Source organism: Tamandua tetradactyla, chromosome 18, assembly GCF_023851605.1.
Source record: "Tamandua tetradactyla isolate mTamTet1 chromosome 18, mTamTet1.pri, whole genome shotgun sequence".
Taxonomy (NCBI): domain Eukaryota; kingdom Metazoa; phylum Chordata; class Mammalia; order Pilosa; family Myrmecophagidae; genus Tamandua; species Tamandua tetradactyla.
This window is the reverse complement of record NC_135344.1, coordinates 74,783,952-74,805,524: the sequence shown is the minus strand read 5'-3', so window position 1 is coordinate 74,805,524 and position 21,573 is coordinate 74,783,952. Positions and strand designations below refer to the sequence as shown.

Sequence of the window (21,573 nt, the reverse complement as noted above, 5' to 3'; positions counted from 1 at the left end):
AGATCAAGGGCTTTTTCTTTTAACTTGGGAGTCGCTAATGTTTGAGAGAGTATCAGGATTTTCCCAGGTAGGAAAGTTTAATAGCTCCATATTTTCTCTCCAATCCCTTAAGGGACTTTGCCTATACTTTTTTTTTTTTTTTTTGGTGAATGATCTGGGAATCGAATATGGGTCTCCCGCATGAAAGGTGAGCATTCTGCCACTGAACCACCCGTGCACCCATGTACTTTTTAATTACCTGCCCAATATACTCTGGAATGTATCTGGGTATGGCATTAAGCTACACAGAATTGCAAGTCCTTGTTCTCAATTCTAGTTGCCATGCGTTTAGGCTGACTGAACTGACCAGACAGGTTAAGTTAGAATGTGTGATACAGAAAATTTAGGCTTTGGACAAAATAAGCCTCTCTTGTTTTGATCTTACATAGGAGGTGAAGTTCTAAAATACAGACAATAGCATCCTTTTCCCTGTATTCTGATTTACCTTAGTCCCAACCAGATTGGCTTCGTTCTTATCTCTGATGCAAGTCTGATTTCTTCTTTGGCTTCTTTAACAGTTGCTCTACGTAGGAATGCTGAATTTCAGAGCTGCAGAACTCCAGCTCTGAGTCTCAGTACTTACATTACTTTAAAAAAAATTTAAATATAAAATACTTCACAAATTTGCATGTCTTCCTTGCACAGGGGCCATGCCAATCTTCTCTGTATCATTCCAATTTTAGTATATGTGCAGCCAAAGTGAGCACACTTACTACTTTTTAAACGTTTTTTTATTTTATAATATATATATATATATATATATATATATATATATATATATATATACAAAGCAAAGAAAAAAAAAGCGGTACTTTTCAAAGCACACTTCAACAAGTTGCTACAGAACAGATCCCAGAGTTTGTCAGGGTTACTATTCCATTATCTCAGATTTTTCCTTCTAGCTGCTCCAAAATCTTAGAAGCTAGAAGTAATATTAATATGGTGATTCAGCAACCACACTCGTTTGTTAAATCCCATTTCCTCTGTTATGCCTCCTTCTCCTTCAATCCTTATCCTAATGTCTATGGATCTTTGGGGAATGCCTGCTCTGACTTTTTCGTGTTGAGAAAGTGGTGTCCACACTAAAGGATAGGGGGATGTAATTAAATGATAATCCTAGAGAGACTGTTTTCTCTGGGTTTCAGGGTTTTTCTGACCAAGGAATGCTTTGGGAATTATATGTTCCAGGAAGGCTAACCTGATGCATGAAACCTTTATAGAGTTCAGTTTGAGCCTTAAGTGTTCTTAAGAGTCAACAGGAGTGATGCTGATTGGAATTTAACAAACCATGGCAATTAGCACTGTCTAACTGAAGCTTGCATCAGAGCAGCCTCCAGAATAGCCTCATTTGATCTCTCTTGGCCACTGATATGGTATTTGTCATACTTCTTTCCCCCCTTTTGATCAGGAAGGCTTTGTCAATCCCACAGTGCCAGGGCCAGACTCATCTCCAGAAGTCATGCCTTACATAGCCAGGGAGATATTCACCCCTGAATGGCTTGTACCATGCAGGGTGATGGGCACCAATTTGACATGCAGAGTTGGGCTTAAGAGTGAAGCCATGTCTGAGCAACAAAGAATCATCCTGGAAGCAACTCTTAGAGCTCATTATGAGTAGTCTTAGCTTCTCCATTACAACTAAGTTTTGTAAGAGCAAGCCTCAAAATCCATGGCGTGGCCTGTTTCCTTGAGAGTCCCCAATGGTAAGAAGAGTACCCAGGGTTTCCCAGATGAGAGAGTTTATTTACCCCTTCAGATCCTCAAGGGATTCTGCCAATACTTTTTAATTAGCAGTTTATCATAATCTGAGATGTATGCTGGCACTACACCAAGCCATGGAGAATTACAAGGTCTTTTTCCCATTCTATACTCCAGGAGTCTGGGCTGTCTAAACGAGCTCTCCAGAGAGGATGATTCAGACTACATGAAACACACAAATTGCCAATACTGACACAAGAAAAAATAGATCTTAATAAACCAATTACAAGTAAATTTAGGTTCTAGATATAATAAAACCTCTTTGCCTTGACACATGCAGCAGCTCAAAGTCTAGAGTACATACAATATCATCTTTTACTCTGCATTCTAACTTACTTTAGACCCAGTCAGACTGGCTTCATTTTAAACTAATTGAGGCCTGATCTCTTTCTTGGATACTTCAACTGTTATTATATACAGCTATGCTAGATTTCAGGTGTGCAGCACTCCATTTCTGGGACACAGGTATTACAGAGCTACTCAAAGTTCTAGGGAAATAGCATCTGATACACATATGGCTCAGTGTCTCAGAATCTAGAAATACATCCACATCTTCAGATCAAATGTGACTGCTGTAAGGACCCACAATCCCATTGGTGTGGAGATGTCTGTTCATGTCACTGCCCTCAGCTCTTCCGGTGTACCCCGAGTGTTGGTATTGCTGGGTTATAGGGCAACTCAATAATTAGTTTTCCGAGGAATCACCAAACTGACATCCACAGTGACTGCACCATTATACATTCCCACCAACAGTGAATAAGTGTTCCTGTTTCTCCATATCCTACGCAACGTTTGTAGTTGTCTGTTTAATAGCAGCTGTTCTTATAGATGTGAGGTGATATCTCATTTTTGTCTTGATTTGCTTTTCCCTTATAGCTAATGAAAATGAACATCTCTTCAAGTGCTTTTTGGCCATGTGGTCTTCAGAAAAGTGTCTATTCATATCTTCTGCCCATTTTATAATTGTGTTGTTTGTTCTTTTGATGTTGAGCTGTATAATTTCTTTATGTACACAGGATAACAAGTCTTTATCTGATGTGTGGTTTCCAAATATTTTCTCCCATTGAGTTGGCTGCCTCTTCAACTTTTTTGAAGAAGTCCTTTCAGGCACAGAAGCTCTTGATCTTAAGGAGCTCTCATTTTGTCTGTTTTTTCTTTCACTACTTGTGCTTTAGGTGTAAAGTTTAAGAAGCTACCTTGTATTGCTGGACCTTGAAGATGTTGCCCTGTGTTTTCTTTTAGAAGTTTTATGGTACTGGATCTTATGTTTAGGTATTTAATCCATGTCAAATTATTGTATAGGTTGTAATGTAGAGGTCCTCTTTCATATTTTTGGCTATTGATATCCAATTCCCCCATGCCCATTTATTGAGAAGACTATTCTGTTCTAGTTCATGGGATTTGGGGGTCTTATCAAAGATCAAATATCCATAAATTTGTTGGTCTATCTGTGCACTCTTGATTCAACTCCATTGGTCAATTCTTCTGCCTTTTGCCAGTACCATGCTGTTTTGACCACTGTGTCTTTATAGTAACCTATAAATTCAGGAAGTGATAGTCCTCCCACTTCACTCTTCTTTTTTAGGATATCTTTAGCTATTTGTGATCTCTTTCCCTTATATATAATTTGATACCCAGTTTTCCCAAGTCTTCAGAGTAAGTTGTTGGGATTTTGATTGGTATTGAATTGAATCTGTAGATCAGTTTGGGTAGAATTGACATCTTAATTACTTTCAGCCTTCCTATCCATGAGCATGGGATGTCTTTACATCTGTTTAGGTCATTTTTTATTTATTTTAACATTTAAAAAAATTTCTGTATTATTTCTTGATATCCCTGGTTAAGTTTTTTTCCTAGACACCTGCTTCTTCTGGTTGCTGTTTTGAATGGAATTTTTTCCTTAATTGTCAACCCAGATATATCATTGCTTATGTATAGAAACAGTACTGACTTTTGTACATTTATCTTGTATCCATCCACTTTGCTGAGTTTATTAGTTCAAGTAACTTTGTTGTAGATTTCTTAGGGTTTTTAAAGTATAGGATTATGTCACCTGAAAACAATCAAAGTTTTACTTTTTCCTTTCCTATCTGAATGCCTTTTATTTCTTTCTCCTGTCTAATTGCTACAACTAGGACTTCTAATACAATGTTGAATATTAGTCGTGGCAGTGGACATCTGTCTCATTCCCAATCTTAGAGGGAAGGCTTTCAGTTTCTCATCATTAAGTGTGATGCTGGCTATGGGTTTTGCCTATATGCCCTTTATGATATCAAGAAAATTTCCTTCAATTCCTAACTGTTAAAGTGTGTGTGTGTGTTTAATCAGGAAAGGATGGTGGATTTTTGTTGAATGACTTTTCAGCATCAATTGATATGATTATGTGATTTTTCCCTTTTGATACGTTAATGTGCTGTATTACCTTAATTGATTTTCTTATGTTGACCCACCCTTGCATTCCTGTTATAAACCCCACTTAGTCATGATGTGTGATTTTTTTAAATGTGTCATATGATTCAATTTGGTAGTAATTTGTGAAGAATTTTGCATATATCTCAGGGTGATTGGTCTGGAGTTTTCCGTTTTTGTAGTGTCTTTATCCAGTTTTGGTGCTAGAGTGATGTTAGCGTCATAAAATGAGTTAGGTAACATTCCATTTACCTCAATTTTTTTGGAAGAGTTTGAGCAGGATTGGTATTAGTTCTTTTTGGAATGTTTGATAAAATTCCCCTGTGAAGCTGTCTATTCCTGGGCTTTACTTTGTGGAAAGATTTTTGATGATTCATTGAATCTCTTTACTTGTAATTGGTTTATTAAGATCTATTTTTTCTTGTATTGGCAATTTGTGTGTTTCTAGGAACTTGTCCATTTCATCTAAATTTTCTAGTTTGACAGCATATAGTTCTTCATAATATTCTCTTATGATTTTTAAAATTTCTTCATGATCTGTGATAGTGATCTGCATCTTATTTCTGGTTTTATTTGAACCCTCTCCCTTTTTTTGCTACTCTTGCTAGAAGTCCATCAATTTCGTTGTTTTTCTCAAAGAACCAAATTTTGGTTTTGTTGAATCTTTTATTATTTTGTTGTTCTCCACTTTATTTCTACTTTGATCTTTATTATTTCTCTTCTTTTATTTGCTTTGGGGTTAGTTTGCTATTCTTTCTATAAATTCTCCAAATGAGCAATTAAATAAAGTTTTGCTCATTCTTGTTTTTTAATATAGGCATTTAGTGCAATAAATTTCTCTCCAAGTACTGTCTTTGTTGCAGCCGATAAGTTGTGATATGTTGCATTCTCATTATCATTTGTCTTTAGATATTTACTGATTTCTTTAGCAATTTCTTCCTTGACCCACTAATTATTTAAGAGTGTGTTGTTTAATGTGCTTATATCTATGAAAGCTCTGGTTCTTGGTGATTATTAATTTGCAGCTTTATTCTGTTGGATTAGAGAAAGTGCCTTGGATAATTTTAATTTTATTACATTTATAAAGACTCAGTTTGTGTCCCAGCATATTATCTATCCTAGACAATATTCCATGTGTGGTAAAAAAGAATGTACATCCTGGTGTTTTGGGGTGTAGTGATCTGTATACGTCTATTAGATTTAATTCATTTATCCCATTGCTTAGGTTCTCTATTTCCTTGTTGATCTTCTATCTGGCTGTTGTCTATAATGAAGAGTGGTGTATTGAGGTCTCCCTCTATTACTGTTAAAATGTTTATAGCTCCCTTCAGTCTTGACAATTTTTGCTTCATGTACTCTAGAGATCCTTGATTGGGAGTGTAAATATTTGTGATTGTTATTTCCCCTTGGTGCATTGTCCCTTTTATTAAGATGTAGCATCCTTTTTTGCTTTTTTTATGATGTCTTTACATTTAAAGTCCATTTTGTCTGATATTGATATGGCTACTCCTTTCTTTCGGTTACCGCTTGCATAGAAGATCTTTTTCCATCCTTTCACTTTCAATTTGCTTTGGGGTTAGTTTGCTTTTCTTTCTATAAATTCTCCAAGTAAGCAATAAATAAAGTTTAATTGTGTCCTCCAGTCTGTGATGTGTCTCTTGTGAACACATGAATGGATTATGCTTTTAAATCCATTCTGCCAGGCTGTATCTTTTAATTGGTGAGTTTAACATGTTAATGTTCAAAGTAATTGGTGTAAAAGCAGAATCTACCATCTTATCCTTTAGTTTTTATTTGTCAGATCCATATGTTCTTTTCCCTCTCTCTCTTTTTATCTTTTAAATTACTTACTCTTATTCTTCAATTATGTACTCTCCTCCAGGTGCCCCTATGCTATTTTTCTTTTTCAGCACAAAGGACTCCTTTTAGTATTTCTTGTAGGGTAGGTCTCTTGTTGACTAGTTCTCTCAGTCTTTCTCTTTGAAAATTTTAATCTCTCCCTCAATTTTGAAGGATAACTTGGCTGGATAAAGAATTCTTGGCTGAAAGCCTTTCTCTTTCAGGATCTTAAATACATCATACCATTGCTTTTTTTGCTTCCAGGGTGCCTGTTGAGTAGTCTGAAGTCAATCTTACTTGTTTTTTCTCTTTCCTCTTGTATGTGGTAGATTGCTTTTCTCATGCTGCTTTTCTGCTTCTCTTCAACATTTGACAGTATGATTAGTATGTCTCCTGAATTAGGCAAGCCTATTTGGATTTATTCTATTTGGAGTTTGTTGGGCCTCCTTGATTTGCATAATTATGTCTTTTATAAGGATTGGGAAGTTTTCCTCGATTATTTCTTCAGCTGACTTTCCCCAGCCCTTTACTCTTCTCTTCTCCTTCTGGGACACCAGTGATTCTTATATTTATGCACCTTTTGTTGTCCATCATTTTCCTAAGACCCAGTTCCGTTTTTTTCCATCTTTCTTGCCATTTGTTCTTTTGTGAGCTCTAGCTCATTTTTTCTTCCTTCTCCTTCTTTGAATCTGCTATTGTGTTTCTCCAGTATATTTCTGATTTGATCTAGTAATTTCTAATTAGGATCTTTCATTTTTGTGAGATCTGCCATTTTTTCTATTTAATCTTCTGAATTCTTCTCTGTGCTCTTCTGGTGTCTTCCTGTTATCTTTCATTTCTTTATAAATATTCCTGAGTAACTGTTAAATATTCTGTGGCCCCCTCTGGAATTTTGATTTAGTTGTTTGGCTGGGCCATTTCTGCATGGATCTTTATATGCTTTGTGATTTTCTATTGTGTTCAAGACATTTGATTCTCTTGAAGTGGTTATTTTGCAAGTTAGTTTCCTTCACTCCTCTAAAGTTTTGCATTTATTTGATTTTGCATTGAAGGTTTCCATTTGCCCTTGGTTTGTCAGTTATTCTCCGCCAAGTCAAGGTCCAGGTTGCATGCGGGGGGTACAGTTCAACCTGAAGGTCTATTAGAAGCGAGGCTGGGACGGGGGAATGTCAGTGGTAGAAAACCCACCCATCAGGTGTGACTCCCAGGCTTGACTTCTGTCCTGTGTACCCTGAGAAAAAGAAAAAAGAAATATAATAAAAATGGGAAACAGGGCGAGCCACGGTGGCTCAGCAGGTGAGAACGCTTGCCTGCCATGCCAGAGGACCCAGGTTCGATTCCCGGTGCCTGCCCATGTAAAAAAAAAAAACAACAAAAAACGCTTAAAATGGGAAACAACAACAACAAAACACACCTCAATAGTAGTAGGCCCCAGAGTCACAAGGAGACACCCCAAGATATAGCGGGAAAGAACTCAGGCTGGTCTCCACCAAAGGGAGAGAAAATTAAAGGAAAAAAATAAATGAAATAAAATGGAGTAATAAAAATAATATATAAATAAGAAATAAAAAATAAAGAATTTATTACAAATATAAAAACATAAAACATCTATAAAAATGAAAAAACAATTATACTGCCCAAAATATATAGAAAAATAAATTTTAAAAAGGGGGAAAATAATATTAGGAAAAAATTATTTTTAATAAAACAAAAATACCTGTAAAGATAGGGGCTTAGGCTGCCTGCGCTTAAACTCTTCTACTGGGCAGTCACGGACCGTCCCGAGGAGCCCCCTCTCCGCAGGCTCTTCCCTCCCTGACTGTAGCAGCTTGCCTGCACTTACTGCATCTTGCCAGCAGGTGGTGTGCCTGAGGTTCCTCCTCCCTGAGGCCCACCCCTCCGGGCGCAGCGCGTGAGGCGGGGGGCTGCCCCAGCCCCCAACCGCTGGACTGCTGTTGGCCGCCACCCGGTCTGGGCAGGCGACCAGCGCCGGGTGGATCCGGTGACGTGCAGCACTTGGCACCTGGCAGTTGCATTTTTCCCATCTCTTTTGCCATTTTTTTTCTTTCGTGTGCTCGAGCTCAATTGTTCTGCCTTCTAAATCACTTCTTCCTTCTACCCCTTCAATCAGCTGTCGTGTGTCTCTAGTATGTTTCTAATTTGTCTGCTGTGCCTTTCATTTCTGTGGGTGCTAACATTTTTCTGTTTAACCTTTTGAAGTCTTCTTTATGCTCCTCTAGTGTCCTCCTGATATCCTTTATTTCTTTATAAATATACTTGAGTAGTTGTTCCCTAGTCTGTGCTCCCTCTGGTGTTTTGATTCGGTCATTTGACTGGGCCATTTCTGCTTTGGCTCTTCATGTGCTTTGTGATGTTGTGCTTTGTGTTGATGGTATTTGATTACATAGATATAATTTATTTATATATATATGTATATATTTTATAAATAAATAAATATATATATATATATATATTATTTTTGCATGGGCAGGCACCAGGAATCGAACCCGGGTGTCCCGCATGGCAGACGAGAACTCTGCCTGCTGAGCCATCCTGACTCGCCCTTGATTATCTTAATAAGGTTATTTTGCAAGTTGGTTTCCTTCACTCACCTAAAGTTTTGTATTTACTTGGTTTTGTGTTGAGGGCCCCCTTTTGCGTTTGGTTTGTCAGTAATTCTCCACCAGTCCAAGGCCCAGATCTCATGTGCGGGATCCAGTGCTCTGTGAGGATCTGTAAAAGCTAGGCAGGGGTGCATAGTTTAGTGGCAGAACTCCTGCCTGCCTCCAGGAAACCCACTCGATACCCAGCCCATGCACCGTTTCCCCCCCAAAAAAATAATAGCAATGAAACAAAGTAAAAACATATAAAAAGCACACCTCAGCAATAGTAAGCCTTGAAGTTAGAAGGAGGCCTCCCGAGATATATTGGGAATGAAATCAGACTGGTGCCCACAGAAAGGAAAGAGAATAAAAAATAAATAACATTTAAAATTAAAAATATATAAATAAATACATAAAGAATAAATAATAAATAACTATAGAAAGAATATATATTATAAAAAACAAAACCTAGGCAGATAGGGAGTTTGCTAGACTCCACTTACCACTTCTTCCCAGCAGGTGGCTTTCCTGAGATACCTCCTCCCCTCAGGTGGCTTTCCTGAGATACCTCCTCCCCTCAGGTCTGCCTCTTTCCTGCTAGAGAGGCCAGCTGGGAAGATGATGTGATGCCAGTCCTGGCACTGAGTACAGGGGAGCAGATCTCAGTGCCTGAGAGAGAGCTGATTGCAGCTTTTGATGGGATGGCCATTCACAGTGCCTGTCCAGGTGACTGCACTCAGCTCCTGGGTGCACGGCTTTTTGCAGTGGGTGGTTAGGCATGCCTTTGGGCTCCCCATGGGAGTTGCGTGGTATGTTTTCCCCAGCCAGCAGCTGGGACAGACTGGAGTAGAGTCGGTTCCCTCAAGTCCACGCTTCCCTGTCCACCACCATGTATGGCCAGTCAGACCTGCTAGGCTCTGCCCACCCCAATTTCCCCCCCCCTCTCCCTACTGTGAAACATTGAAGACTCTGATCACTCAGCCCCCTGGAACTGCAATACCGGTCATTGTTTCCCTGTCCCCTATCTAGTTCTGTGGAGCAGGAGTGACTCCAGCCTCCCCTACTCCACAATCTTCCTGGAAGTCCTGTGCTTACGTTTTACCCATTATAGTTATATAATACAAGGGGTAAAAGGTGGTCTTACAGTACAAAAATACAACAATACTGTCATTTATATTTACCCATGTAGCTGCTTTTACTGATGATCTGTTTCTTCTTATGGCTTTGAACTACTGTCTAGTGCCCCTTCCTTCTATATGGAAAAACTTCCTCTAGACTTTCTTGTAAGGCATGTCTAGTGTGAGAAACTTCCTCAGCTTTTGTTTATCTTGGAATGTCTTGGTCTTGCTCTCATTTTGAAGGAGAGTTTCACTGGGTATAGAATTCTTGCTTGGCATTTTATTTTCTTCTGCATTTTAAATATGTCATCCCAGTATCTTCTCAGCTCTCAACAAGAATGCTCCTTCTCACCTGTTACCTTCAGGATTCTCTCTGTCTTTGACATTCAGAATTTGATTAATGTTCCTTGGTGTGGATCTCTTCAAGTTTATCCTGTTTGGAGTTTGTTGCACTCCTACATGTGTATTTTCATGCCTTTTGTTAAATTTGGGAAGTTTTAAGTCATTATTTCTTCAAATATTCTTTCTACCCCTTTCTCTCTTTCTTATCCTTCTAGAACCCCCGTAATGCATATATTGGATACCTTGACAGTGTCTCACAGGTCTCTGAGACCTGTTCACTTTTCTTTGTTCCTTTTTTTTCCTTTTCCTTGAACAACATAATTTAAACTGTTCTATTATCAAGGTTGCTGACTCTTTCATCTGCCAACTCCAATGTATTGTTGAAGCCCTCTAGGGAATTTTAAATTTCCATTACTGTTCTTTCCCTCTATGTTTGTTTGTTTTCTTTCTACAATTTCTATCTTTTTGTTAAAATTGTCATTTTGTTCATAGGATATTTTCCTGATTTCTTTTCAGCCTTTGTCCATGTTTCCTTTAGCTTTTGAGTATATTTAAGACAGTTGCTTAAAATCTTTGATAAATGCAATGTTTGATATTCCTCGTTGATGATTTCTGTTGTTTTATTTTATTTATTTCAATTAGTCATTGTTTCCTTTTTCCTTGCATGCCTTGTGATTTTCTGTTGAAAGTTTGTCATTTAAATCTTTTAATGTTTTAACTTTGGAAATCAGCTTCTTTCCCTGCCCCAAGGTTTGTAGATTTTCTTTTTCCTTATTGTTGTTGGAAACTATAGTAGTCTATTTGTTTACTGAATATTAAGCTTTTATGCAGCTAGTGTTATGAGTGAGATTTCCTTGAATGCCATGAGCTAAGAAAATTAATTGAAAGGAAGAAAATACCTTTCCCAGTTTTGCAGATTGCCTCTGGGCTTGTGCTCTCCTTCAGCATTTGGCTAGGTTTACAGTGAGCGTAAAGCAAAAACATAAAATCCTTTCTGGTCTTTTTAGAGCTTATCTTATGGAGTTTCAGCTGCCCTGCCAGCTATTTCCACATACGTAAGTTCTGGGACCAGGGAGCCAGAGATGAGCAGTCTTGTGAACACACACACACATACACACACACCTCAAATGCACAAAGCTTTTATTCTGTGCCCTCAGGAGCTGTACTACCAGACTGAGAATGTGGGCTGGTGCTACACCCAGGCCACAGAAGGGTGAGGGAAATGCCAGTAAAGATACCACACAGTTTTCTTACCATTTTTAAGATATCCTTTTCTTAATTTGGAACTTGCTCAGTTACTGAAACCCTTGAACTGTTTTCAAAGTTCTGATTAAAAGCTGGTTCTGCTAGTTTTTCAATATTGGTATGAGGGAATGGAACCTCATAACTTTTCATTCTGCCAACTTGCTGATATCTAGTGCCATTACATTTTTAATTGTTGGCAATATAATTTAATTAAGTACTTTTCAAAAGTACAGTTATAGAAACTAAAGGTCACATGTAAATATTTCCCTGCCAAATAGATGACTTAATAAAGAAATAAAGGACTCCATCTCAAAAGTAAAATATTGAAGCAAGACCAAATGTATTTTAAAATTCCTAAATAATGCATCATGGGAATCAATATGAGGTTCCTTGCATATTGGGATTAAAAGATTAGATTACAAGTAACTTAGAGTTAGGAGCCATGACTTTTTGTTTCACATTACATAGCATGATGCCTTGTATATTTTAAATGTGCAATAAATAGATGTCAAATGAAAAATAAAATGTATTTTGAAGCTAATCAAAAACCTAAGCTGTTTGTTGATTAACTAGAAAAGTATTCAGACACGAATATATCTATTATTTTAACAAATATTTATTGGACTTACTCTCTCACAAAGTGCTCTCTTGGCCTAACTGTGTAAATGGGTGTAAGACAGAGCCATCTCCATGGCATTTACCATAAAGGGAAAAATAATAGTCAATATTATTTAATGAACCACAGATGTCCAAAACAATTTTTGTTGATCCCCATTTCTCAGAGCCGCCAATTCCCAGTGGGTGAGTTTTTTCAGAACAAACAGGACACGATAATGAATGAGGAACTCATAACTCTATAGCCTTTGAATTAGTGAATTGATGGCTTTCATTGCTCTATTCCTAACCTTTGAGGTATTATGAAGTCACGTGGAATGTGCGGAGACAAATCTGGTTTCCACCAATTGTGTGATTAGGTGTTTCTCCTTCCTGAGTTTTGTATAGCATGGTATTTGTCCTGGTTTGAAGCTATTCTGTATTCCAGAAAATCCGTGCTCTTTAATCCTCATTCAGTATTGCTGGGTGGGATCTTTTTTATTGTTTTCATGCAGACATGACCCACCCAATTTTGAGTGGTACCTTTAGATTAGATGGTTTCCATGGAGATGTGACCCACCCAATTGTGGGTGCTAACTTCGGATTAGATGGGTTTCCATGGAGATGTCTCTCCACCCATTCAAGGTGGGGTTGCTTACTGGAACCATTTTGGAAAAGCTTTAGAACCAATAGAGTCCAGAAAAATCATAGAACCCACACAGCCAGATACCTTTGGAGAAGCATAAAGAAAACGTCCCTGGGGAAGCCGTTGAAGAAGTAGCAGATGCTGTGTGCCTTTCCAGCTGAGAGAGAAACCCCAAATGTCATCAACCCACTTGGACCAAGATATCTTTCCCTGGACATTTTTATATCCTTGTCTTGAATATTTTCATGGCCTTAGAACTGTAAACTTGCAACTTTATAAATTCGCCTTTATAAACGCCATTCTGTTTCTGGTATATGGCATTCTGGCAGCTTTTGCAAATTAAAATATTATGCTTCTCAGAATATTTTCCATGTATTGAATTACTGAATTCTTAGCAATCCTGTGTGGTAGGCATTTTGGATGGATCTATTTTACAAGTTCAGAAACTAAAGCCTACTAAGGGCTTTTATATCCCATTAGCTTGTGTGTTACATAAAGACAGTTGCCATCCATAGTGCCAGAACACTGGCATCTGGCACCCACTCAATACATCTTCACTGAACTAAAGCTGTATGTCATTGTGAAACATGTCCTTTGATGAAGGGTATCTTGACTCAGAACATCTTGAGTTTCAATAGCACCTTCATTTCTTCTCTTCTCCTATTGCACTGACTGACCCACAGTTATTTTTACTCTGTATAGATATGAGAATTTTAAAGATCTTAACAATTAAGAGCTCATTTACAAACAGAGAAGGTGCTGCCATTTGTCTGTGCTGCATTCCCTGTGCCCAGCCAGAGCTGTGTGCTTAATGATGCCTCACCTTTCCAGAGTGCAACCTCTTACCCAGTGGTGCTCCACCCTGGCTCATTTTGGAATTGACTCGGGGGCTTTCACCACACACTGATTCTCTGGCCCAACCCAGAGCAATTAAATTAAAATCTTTAGAGGTAGGAGCTGCACGTCATATTTTATTATAAGGGTCCCCAGTTGGCTTTAATGTGCACCAGGGTTTAAGAACCCCTGTATCCATCAGAGGCTCAGTAATCAGTCAAAAATCATTTAAAAACCCTTGGGATATATTATGCAGTTAAGTAACAGTAACATCTCCAGAACACCCTACAACAATTTTTACTTTAAGGCAATGTCCTCCTTTTATGTAGTAAGAAAGTAAGTTGTGGAGATTCTCAGGGACTTGAGCAAAATCGCTTAAGTTGTTAAGTAGCATGGTACAAGGGATAATACAAGACATTAGTAAAAGCAATTATTGTATTAAAGAGTTTATATGCTCATTTTCATATTGAATTAATCAGCTGAAAGATTTATTATTACTGATAGGAGTACTCCACAGTAATGGAGCATCTCATGCTTCTTTGAAGTTTAAGTATTTAGAACACCCGTATCACACCACTACCCTTACTCAGCTAGCTGGCCCATTACCCCACTAAAATGTGCATCACCCAGGCAGGAACTCTGTTATTTACCTTGGCCACCAGAGTACACAGCACAGCGCTGGCATGTCCTATGGAGCCAGCAAATGTCAGAGTGAATGAGGAAATGATTAAGCAATGTCCAAGCTATGGAACATAGGGCCACAAAGGGATTTGGAACTCAGATGGTCAGGGTTAAAGGTCCAGAGGCAGCAGCTCCCAAGAGGCAGACACAAGGACATGTTGCTGAAGCAGTAAGCCAAATTAAAGAGTGGGGCCCAGTGGATGGCCAAAAACAGATGTGCATAGGCAAGCAATCCTGACCTGGGGTGTCATCATGGGCCATGAAATGTGCAGGTGGTTGGAAAGCTAGGCACAGGAGCTAACTAGCAATAATGTGGGCTAATTAGGACAAGGGCCGTGCGCTGGGGAGTGCTTGGATGTTTCATGGTTGGACAGACTGGAGCTGTGGTGTCACTGGCCTGAGACAGGCTCTGTGGGTAGTTAGCACAAACTGGCTAGAGCATGTATTCCAGGATGCAGAAGGCAAAGGTTGTTATGCTCATTATCAAGCTGATTTGGGAAAAAAAGATTCCTTGTATGGGGACATTTCTGAGCTCAAGGAGCTTTACTGCTCATTAAGTGACTGAAGGAAAAAGAAAAACTATCGGTGAAAGGAGTCCCAATACCCAATAATGGAGAGTATTAGTCAGAGCTCTCCAGAGAAAAAGAACTGACAGGAACTACAGATAGAGAAATGTACATATTAAGAGATTTGTTATAGGAATTGGCTCACACAGCTGTGGGATGGGTGAGTCTGAATTCCTGAAGGCAGGCCACAAGTTTGGAACTTGTTGATGACTTGAATAGCCCAGGAAGAGTTGCACGTTGGGAGTTAACTCCAAGGAAGGTGATGATGGATTTCCCCCAAGAAAAGCAGCCTGGCCAAAGCTGAAGCAGAGAGAAGAATTTCTCATACTAAAATCCTCAGCCTTCCCTCCATCTCTTTGGATGAGGAGATTCCTTCATTGCTGAAGGAAATCTCTGTTGGGTGTAGATACAGTCCACCAAAGATACAATCAACTGACTAACGATTTAAGTCCATGAAATGCCTTTGCAGCAACCATCAGGCCAGTGCTTGTCTGACCAAACAACTGGACATCATAACTCGGCCAAGCTAATGCGTGAAACTAACTGTTCACATCAGGTTTGCATATCCCCACATATATATACCTATATGACTATATGACTTTGCCGAATACGTGTCAAACCTTAAAAGTGAAAAAAAAAAGATGTCCCTCTGAAGGAAAAAAATACACCACTGAAACTAGTTAAAATGGTGGAAGGAGGAAGAGAGAGAGATTGATTTTTTTGCTTGCTCAGGTATTTTCCATTTCTGTAATTTTTATTTTTTCCTGTAGATCTGAGTTTGCCATTTGGTGTGATTTTCCTTCACTGAAGAGCTTCGTTTAACTTTCTTTATAGTGAATGTGTTTGTTACAAATTTCTCTGCTTTTCCTAAAATTAGAGAAGTTGTAGAATTACAGAAAAATTATATAGAAAATACAGAGTCACACATATGCCCTTCACACAGCCAGGTTTTTTTATTATTAACAATTTGCATTATTGTGGTATCTTTGTTATAATTGATGAAACAATATTATTATAATCATATATTATACTATTGACTATAATTTGTAGGTTTCACTGTTAACTGTTGCATATGTTTTTAAGAAATATATATTGTTAACATATATATAAGGTAAGATTTCCCTTTTTAAGCATATTCAAATATATAATGCAGTGCTGTTAACTGCAGTCACAGCGTTGTGCTGCCATCACCATCAGCCGTTACCAAAACTTTTCCATCAAGCCAAACAAAAACTCTGTACCAGCTAAGAATTCCCTACTCCTTACCACCTTCTTGACCCCTGGTAACCTGTATTCTAGTTTCTGACTCTATGAATTTGCTTATTATAATTATTTCATATCAATGAGATCATAAGAATTTTTTTTTATAGTGTGTGGCTTATTTCAGTCAATGTGATATCGCCAAGGTTCACCTGTGTTACCACATGTATCAGACCTTCATTCTTTTTTATGGCTGAATAATATTCCATTGTATCATTTGCTTATCGGTTCAGCTGTTGGTGGACACTTGGATTGCTTCCATCTGTTAGCAATTGTGAATAAATCAACTATGAACATTGGTGCGAAATATCTGTTTTAAATTTCTGCTTTCATTTCTTTTGAGTATATACCTAGAAGTGGGATTTTTGGGTCATATGGTAATACCATTTTTAACTTTCTGTGAGACTGCCAAACTGTTTTCCACAGCAGCTTCACCATTTTACAGTCCCACTAACAATGAGTATGTGTTCCTTTTTCTCTGCGTCCTCCCCAACACTTGTTAATCTCTGTTGTTGTTGTTTTTAATAGTAACCATTCCAATGTGCGAGAAGTGGTATCATATTGTGGTTTTTATTTGCATTTCCCTAATGGCTAATACTTTGAGCATCCCCACATGCTTATGGGATATTTGTATATCTTTTTTTTGGAGAAATATCTGTTCAAGCATTTTGCTCACCTTTTGTTTGGGTTATTTGTCTTTTTGTTGTTGAGTTGGAGTTCTTTATATATTCTGGATATTAAAGCCTCATTGGATATGTGGTCTCCACATATTTTATCCCATTGAGTAAGTGTATTTTTACATTCATGATGAAGTCCTATGATGGATTGGAGGTTTAATTTTTATGAAAACCCATTTGTCTAATTTTTCTTTTGTTGCTTATGCTTTTGATTTAAAGTCTAAGAAACCATTGCCTAACACAGTGTCCTGAAGTTACTTCCTTATGTTTTCTTTTATGAATTTTATAATTTTGAATCTTTTATTTGGGTACTTCATTCATTTTTGTATATGGTATGGGTAAGGATCTGCTTTAATTCTTTTGCATTTGCCTACTTAGTTTTCCCAGCACTATTTGCTGAGTAAAAGTGAGTATTCCTTTTCCTCGAGAGGACTTGGAAACATTGTCAAAAATTCATTGGTCATAGATGTGAGGATCTATTTCTAAACTCTCAATTCAATTCCGTTGGTCTCTAGGTCAGCCATTGTGCCAATACCATGGGTATTTTGAACTTAGCTATGTAATAAATTTTTTAAATTGGAAAGTATGAGGACCTGCACCTCATTCTTCTTTTTCAAGATGGTTTTGGCTTTGGGGACAATTTACACTTCCATATAAATTTGATGATTGGACTTTCCATGTGTACAAAGAATACTTTTGGGTTGTTAGTTGGGATTGTGTGGAATCTTTAAATTGCTTTAGGTAGAATTGATAGCCTAACAATATTTAGTCTTCCAGTTCATGAGCATGGGTTATCCTTCCATTTATTTAGGTCTTCTTTGATTTATTTTAGCAATGTTATGTAGTTTTCCATTTATAAGTCCTTTACATCCTTAGTTAAATTTATTCTTAGATTTTTTATTCTTTTATTTACTACCGTGAATGGATTTTTTTTGCTTGCTTTCCTCTTCAGATTGTTCATTACCAGTGTATAGAAAATCTGTTGATTTTTGTGTGTTGATCTTGATCCCTGCCACTTTGCTGAATTAGTTTATTAGTTCTAGCAGCTTTGTTGTCAATTTTTTTAGGATTTTCTATGTATAGGGTCATGTGTTCTGCAAATAAGGAAAGTTTTACTTCTTCCTTCCCAGTTTGGATACCTTTTGTTTCTTTTTCTTGCCTAATTTCTCTGATTAGAAACATCTGGTACAATTTGAATAAGAGTGGTGACAGCGGGTATCTTTGACTTGACCGTGATCATAGAGGGAAAGCTTTTAGGCTTTCACCATTGAATATGACATTTAGCTGTGGGTGTTTTTCCATATATGCTTATAATCAAGTTGAAGAAGTTTCTTTCTATGCATAATTTTGTGAAGTTTTTATCAAAAAGCAGTGTTAGATATACCCAAGGCCTTTTTGACATCAATTGAAATGATCATGCAATTTTTCTCCCCCTTGTTCTAAAATCTGGTGTATTATGTTAATTGATTTTCCTATGGTGAACCACTCTTCTATAACTCAGATATGAAACTGCTCTTCTTTTCCTAAGGGCTCCAGTTATGAGGCTAGATTTTTCATTTAGGATCTTTCTTCTTTATTGTAAGTAGTTAGAGCTACAGATTTTCCTCTCACTACTGCCTTTGCATAAATTTTGGTATGTTGTTTTTTTATTTTCATTTGCCTCAAAATATTTCCTAATTTCCCTTGTGATTTCTTCTCTGACCCATCGGTTGTTTACTGGTGTGTTGCTTAATTTCCACATATTTGTGAATTTTCCTGTTCTCCCTCTATTAAAGATTTCTGACTTCATTCCATTGTGGTTGCAGAAGATAACATCATGTGATTTCAATATTTGTTAAATTACTGAAAATTTTTGTAGCCTAACATATGGACTCTGCTGGACAATTGTACATCAAAGAAGAATGTGTATTTTGCTGCTGATGTATGAACTGTTGTATATCATTCTGTTATGTCTAATTGGTTGATAGTATCAATCATGTCTTCTATGTTTTTACTAATATTCTTTCTAAATATTCTATTATTGAAAATGGTGCATTGAATTCTCCTAGTATTTATGTACAACCATCTATTTCTCACTCAACATCTTTCTATATTTCTTCATATATTTTGGGGCTTTGCTGTCAGGTGCATATATTTTTATAACTATTCTGTCTTCTTCCTGAATTGACCCCCTTATCTATATATAGTGTCCCTCATTAGAGTTTTTGACTTAAAGTCTGTTTTCTCTGATACTAATATAGCTATCCCACCCCTTTCTTTGGTTACTATTTGCATGTTATACTTTTATCGTTTTTCACTTTCAACCTACTTTATCTTTAAATTTAAGGTGGCTTGTAAACAGTATATAGTTGGATCATGCTTTTTTATCTATTCTGCAAACCTCTGTCTTTTGATTGGAGAGTTTAATCCATTTATATTTAAAATCCCTACTGATAATTCAGGACTTCTTCTGCCATTTTACTATTTGGTCTTTGTAAGTCTCATACAATTTGGCTTCTCTATTCTTCCATTACTGCCTCTTTTCAGATTATTTGATTTTTTGTAGTATACCATTTTGAGTCTCTTCTCATTTCATTCAGTGTATATGTTTCAGGATTTTTTTTTTGTCTTTACCATAGGCTTAAATTTAAAATACCAAATCTATAAAAGTCACATTGATTTGATACCAACTTTAATTCAGTAGCATACACAAATACTGTTTTTATATCACTCCCACTGCCTATTTGTTGTACAAACTGCCTATTTGATAGTTACAAACTATCATTATACATGGTTTGTTCAGAGTCACAAATTTAGCATTACTTTTATACATTTTCATTTTAGAACCTATAAGAAGTAAAAGAAAATATATGGAATTACCTGCAAAAATACAGTACAATAGTACTAGAATTTGTAATTATGCTGATTTGATCCACTACCTAGTATCCTTTCCTTTCAATCTGAATAACTACCTTCAGGCAGGTGTATTGGTGACAGAATTCCTCAGATTTTATTCATCTGGAGTCTCTTAACCCCTCTTTCATTTTTGAAAGATTATTTCTCTGGATATAAAATTCTTGGTTAACAATTGTTTTCATTCTGTGCCTTAAATATTTCATGCCACTGTCTTCTCACTTCCATTGTTTCTGATGAGAAATCAGCACTTAATCTTAATGGGACTCCCTTGTGTATACCACTTTGCTTTTCTCTTGCAGCTTTCAGAACTCTCTACTTGTCTTTGGAATTCAAGAGTTTGACTACTATGTTTTGGGATTTGGTTGCTTTCAGGGTTACCCTGTTTGGGGTTTGTTGGAATTCTTAAATGTGCATATTCATGTCTTTCATTAAATTTGGAAAGTTTTATGCCATTTTTTATTTTAGTATTCCTTCTGCCTCTTTCTTTCTTCTCTTCTTGGACTTCCTTAATGAGTTTATTGATATGCTTTATAATTTCCTGAAGTTCTCTTTGTTTCTATTCATGTTTATAATTACTCTTATTTTTCTTTCTGCTTCCCAGCATCAATCATTTTTAATGTATTTTCTTTTTTTTTTTTTTATGTGGGCGGGCACCAGGAATCGAACCCGGGTCCTCTGGCATGGCAGGCAAGCGTTCTTGCCTGCTGAGCCACTGTGGCCCACCCTAATGTATTTTCTTTGAAATTATCAATTATTTTTTCTATCCACTCTAATTTACTGAAACTCTCTATGGAATCTTAATTTCAATCATTTTGGTCTTCAAGTCTAGTATTTCTCCTTGGCTTCTTTGTACAATTTTTATCTCCTTATTGAGAGTCTCATATTGCTTATTCACAGTTTTCCTGATATCCTTTAATTCTTTCTCCATGCTTTCTTATATCTTATTGTGCATGTTGAGCATCATTTTTAAAAATCTTTGCCTATTATGTCTAACATATGTTCTTCTTCATTGATAGTTTCTGGACTTTTATCTTGTTCCTTTGAATGGGTCACCATTTTCTGTATCTGTGATTATTTGGCACTCTTTTTTATACACTGTACATTTTAATATTTTTAAGTGTTGTATCCTTTGGTTTAGTCACTGGATATATTTCTTAATTTTTTATCTAATTAGTGATATGACAGAAATATCCTTAAGTTCCAGGAACTAACAAAACCTAACAAACCCAAAATAAAAGAGCTCTTCAAAGTCTTTGAAAAATGGCTCTGTGTTGTCTGATGCTCTTCTTCAGAACTTAGCCCTCTTCTTATCAAAAAGATAAGCCTAGGGTGAAAGTGAAGTGTAGGATTTTCTCTGTTGCTAGAGCCCATGTCTTGTTCTGAGCTTTTGCTTGCTCATTCCCCCACTTACAGCAATTCACATGACCCCTTACTTCCTACGAAATAGACTTTCTCCTTTTATGGATTACTCTATTACATGTTTTAATGCAAGTTATCATCTGCTCCAGACACTTTGAATTATTTGTTTCTTACACTGCCTTAATTGTCTGCAACTGCTTCTGCCTGCAAAACAAGTTCTGGGAGACAAACTAGAGATGTGTAATTTTTCTTTGTCCTTATCATGCTCGGGGTTCATTAAGGTTCTTGGACCTGTGAGAGGGGTGGGAATTGACTGGCGAGGTACATCACTCCGGGTTATGTAAATGTTCTGATCATGATTGTCTTGTGGTTTCACAGAGGTATACATTTGCCCAAACTCATTAAATTGTACACTTAAGATCCTTGTGTTTTATGTATCCATGGAGCCCATATTAAGCCTAGGCAAATGACTAAAAGCTTTTTATGCAAAATAGTCTAATCCTACAGAAGCTATCTATAGGTATTAATTAATTTTTATTAATAAATGAGTTCTTTATGACTAAATTCAGTAATTCAATTTATAATTTTGTTTCTCAGAATACCTTTTAAACATCTGCATATATTTTTATCTTAGATTTTTTTAACAAAAGAAACAAATAGATAATGCAAAAAAAGGTGAAGATCATCTTTTAGATAACAAGGGAAGGC

The 21,573-nt window shown here is 36.9% G+C and overlaps 1 protein-coding gene and 1 non-coding gene across 13 annotated transcripts in view; one reads left to right on the top strand and one right to left on the bottom strand.

Moving 5' to 3' along the window:
• PIEZO2 (piezo type mechanosensitive ion channel component 2) overlaps positions 1-21,573 on the top strand; it is a 562,484-nt gene that overhangs the window by 167,028 nt on the left and 373,883 nt on the right. The window lies entirely within an intron of this gene.
• LOC143662891 (U6 spliceosomal RNA) lies at positions 640-746 on the bottom strand. The gene has a single exon (XR_013165658.1). It is a non-coding gene; the product is annotated as a U6 spliceosomal RNA (small nuclear RNA).